Here is a 4,716-nt window from a genome sequence, read left to right as displayed (position 1 = left end):
TATATATATATATATATATATATATATATATATATTTTAGGAAAAAGGTTCAATATCGTCGGCAGTAGAGTGCTCGATACCGGGGTAGAGCTAAATACAAAACAAACGAAGGAAAAACTTGGTTATTTCATATTATTTATTATATATATATATATATAGGCTTATATATAATATATTTATTATATATATATAGGCTTATATATAATATATATATACCGTACATAAAGTATTACAGTCAAAGGTTATATCGATAATTAGGTCTAATGTACTTCTGTTGCAAGTAACCACCATTAGTTGGTATTCCAGTTAGGACTAAGTTTACACTGTATCTTTGAATCAGTCAGATAATGTTTTGGTCCAATTATTTATATTAAACATATTTCTTTAACTATAAAACCAAATTTAACATGAGCCGACAAATCAATATACATATTTGCCGTACACACCATGTGGTGAGATGTTACACCGCCGATGTTCGTTCTGAAAAGGTTCGATTTCATAGGCCGGACTCTTCTGTACCTCAACAAATGTATATGTGTCATATCCACACATGTGTACCGCGAACATCTATGTACAGTATTGATTATGCCTACACTTCCCCGTTCATGCAATTCCTTCAAATAGGTTTTGGAACACAAGGCGTTATGATTTACGCCTACAGATGCTGTTGCCCAGAAGATATTTGTCTGTGGTATTGTTTAATGTTAATGTACAATGCATGTTCTGTAATAAATTTTTTTAAAAAGACAGTGGCTAATGTTATACGCCAGTCTGAAACCAAACTTGCATTTTGATTGGATGTTCTAATCAAATCCATTCACACAACCAGAATATAAATGAATAAAATATAGGCCACTAGGCGCGCAAACACAATTCACCAAAGCGATAAATTTGCAAGTAGCTGTTACGCTCATTATTCATTTCGCTGGAACGCTTGTATACAATTTCTTCAGTGTCAAATTTTACCAGAAGTCTTTATGCATAAATTAATGCAAGTGTTGTTTCATTATAACGTGCAAAAAGGACCAGTTCTGACCAACGGACGCCGACATGTAATTAACTAGTCCAAAGTTCTGAGTAGCAATGCACTTTCTAACTTTCTAATAGGTCAACTCGCATTATTCATGAACGCCAACTAACTTGAACCAGTTCAGGAAATCTCTCGCAATTTTCCGAAAAGGCCTTATAAACGATGTATAAAGTATAAACAAACTTATATGAACATTGCGATGTAAAGGTAAAGGTAGGTGAATAACCCATAACTTGCTTTATGAAAGTGCTGGATTTCGTATACTGCAGCAGCCGTAGAGACGCATTAAAATGTATCATCCGTGGCTTTTACTTTTTCTTTAAGATTTTAATTTATTCACAAATCGCTGCATTATTGTATTATAAATGAACAATTTTACTTCTGATTTTTCAGCTAGCATTGTGCAACAGTTGTTGGTGTTGCAGGTTTTAATAGATATTCTAAATAAGTTAAAATATCTTACAAAACACAATCAACAAATCATTATACATTATAACTAAGTAAAATGCAATAGAAAAAGAACCCCTTTAACATTTCATTTATAGAGAGCACAGGAAAGAGATCAAAGAAACTAATCTATTGCAATCGTGATTGGTCAATCTCTTGAAATGAAGTCAAATCATTCAAGCATCACTGGCGTTAGCTCAGTGGCATTACCTAATCTGGGGTCTGCAGGTAGCGTTAATAATGCCACGGAGGTGGCGCTGTGAGTGGCGTAAGTAACGCCACTGCCTAGTTCACACACAAGGGCGTACACTACGCCAGCCTTACGCTGTGTGTGTGTGTGTGTGTGTGTGTGTGAACATAGCCTTAGGCCTATTCAAGTTTAATGACCCATCCATCATCATCCAACCGGATTTACTCTCACAACTTACAAGTGAGACGATAGCTAAGTGTCTTCTGCCCCCAAGGGCAAAAACGAATAAAAATACAAGGGTTAAGACAGCATCACATCCGGTTTGCACATGTTTATTCAACAAATCTGTTAAAGGTCACATTGAAAGGTGAAATTTGATACCCGAAACTGCCCTCACACGGTCAGTACTTTGCACAAGAAAATGGAGATTCCGAAATACTGCTATAGTATCAACAAGTTAAAATTACTCCTTTCAACAATTTATATAATATTTATAAATCCTTCTACTGTATATAAAAATAAGCTGAGCTTAAAATGATAAAAGAAATTCAAAGAAGATCCCCGGTGCATTAAATTAGTAGGCAAGGTTTTGAAAGTGTTAGTGATGTTTTTGTATATACAAGTTTACAAAATAGGTTTAAAATGTTTAATACTGTAGTAGTAGCAGCTATCTTAAGTAGGTGATATGTAGTAGGCTTTTGTTTTGGAAGGACCATTAAAATAAAACAGAAATATATCTTTTTGACATTAGGTATACACAATTAATTAAGCAAAAAAGTTAATTAAATTAAACGTCCATCCATGTTGTTTAAGGTTTGTATGATAGAAGTAACAAATAAATAAATGTTTTTCCTACACCATGTAGATATCTAAGTGGTGTAACACAAAAATTTACAGCACTGTATCATTAATGGTCATCCATTTAACATTGACCATCCAGGCCTGGATGATCATAGTAAATGACCATTCCAAGACAATGTTTAGGTCATACTGTAGATGGCCATAATGAATGACCACCCCAAAATGGACACTATTTATGAATGGTCATCTGTGGATGGACAAAATACTATCATCTATAGAAAGCTGTAACAACCATTCAAGGACAGAAAACAGAATGACCATTTAAGGATGGACACCTGCAATAATGACCATTCACTAACAGACACAACAACCATCAATGTAGAGGTTAGAGCAATACCAATCGACATGGGGGAAGATGAACCCAATAATTATTCACAATTGTATCCATTCACAACCAGTGAATTCGTATCGATTATAGATTGAATGTCTTGCATAACATTGACGTAAAAAACCTTGACATGTCAATAAATAAATAATAAACGATATACTCAACTCAAGAGGATGTAAAAAAATCACTCAAAAACCATGAAAAAGTCTTGATGAAAACTACATACAATATACCCTTACGTTCAATCTTAATAAATATATCTTGTTTAACTTAGAAATTAAAAACAAGATTAATGGCAGTAAATTTAAACTCATGTTGTCTAAACAGACACCAGGTTACATTTCATCATGGATCATGCATTATGGATCAAATCCAAAACTAATTTGCGACATAAATACAATTTTTAGGTTGCAATTTTTCTTGCATCAATGTGGAAATATACAATTCTAATCTTGTTTTAGTATCCACTATTTTATGCAATACAGACACAAACGATACATTGTCATACCTAGATTTATATATCAAGTACCTAATGTTTTATACAAAACTTCCACAAAGCAAAATCTTTATTATATGAAGGTAATTTGCTATTCAAAAAATGGCATTTAAAAATGAATTTTTATTCAGTGATTGGTTATAAAATATATCATGATTGTAGACCTTTTCCAGATACTGATAAAAACTTTATAATACAGTTAATTCTTAATGAAATAAAATGGACTATTTTGAATATACCCAGATCAATGGGGCTAATGTATTAATAAGGGAGGATCATAAAAGTACTGTTTATCATTTACTCTGCTTGTCTAACTCTATTTAGGAATTTACCATATATTGTGTTCTGGATATTAGTTCATCCAACGTTTATTTTTCAAGGTAATTTCTTTGAAAATGTACAGTTTAAAATTTACAAGCAATTGCCATTCATCACAGGCAACATTCAATAATAGAAATAAAAAATTAAAAACTGTTTTATGCATTCACCATTAGATGATATATTTTATAACATGATTTTTAAACTTCCTATCCAAAGAAGGTAATTCATTTATAGAATTCAATTCTCCCTATATAATATACTGAACAAACCAGGCCAACAAAGCATCTGCAGGGGCGGGTACAGATGTGTCCTAATGGGAAAGTCCTAGTCCGATTAGCAGGGGTGGATCCAGAATTCTTCAAACAGGGGGAGGGGGCACAACATATTCAGAATAGGTAAGTGAGAGTGCTAATTTCAATATATGCCTTGAAATTTTATAATTTTGTGGCAAAAAACCGGGGAAGGGCACATGCCCCCTATTGGATCCGCCCCTGATCTGCGTACTTCACACTATTACCCCTATCTATATATTTCACAAAACCTGACTCCTATATTTCTATCATTATACTCTTTCCAAGCCTATAGGCGATCACTGATAAAAAAAGAATTCCATCTTTCTTGACAATTTTGTGCTTAAAAAGTAGAGTAAATTATATCATTTCAGATTAAAAAATAGACAATAAAGATGTTCACATTAGAAACATTAAGTTAAAAGTTTCCAACTATTACAGATTTTTTTTTAAAGAAAATATTTTCAAACTTAAACCTGGACATGAGTAAATCCTAATTTACTTAAATACTAGGTATTTGGGAATATGTAAATTACAAGTATTTATAATGGATATTAGCAGAAATTAAATTTGCATCATCATCAACATCATCACCGCCATCATTCATCAACATCATCTTCCCCACCACCATTCATAAATAGATATCAAATGGTTATTTTATATACATATACAATAATACTTCAGTGAAATTTGCAATACATACATGGAATAGAGGGCAGCAGACTGCTATTTGCTGCCTCTACCTCATTCCAG

Source organism: Anneissia japonica, unplaced genomic scaffold (genome assembly GCF_011630105.1).
Source record: "Anneissia japonica isolate Jap-2015-1 unplaced genomic scaffold, ASM1163010v1 scaffold1826_len1998817_cov189, whole genome shotgun sequence".
In the NCBI taxonomy this organism is placed as follows: domain Eukaryota; kingdom Metazoa; phylum Echinodermata; class Crinoidea; order Comatulida; family Comatulidae; genus Anneissia; species Anneissia japonica.
This window is presented reverse-complemented; position numbering follows the sequence as displayed.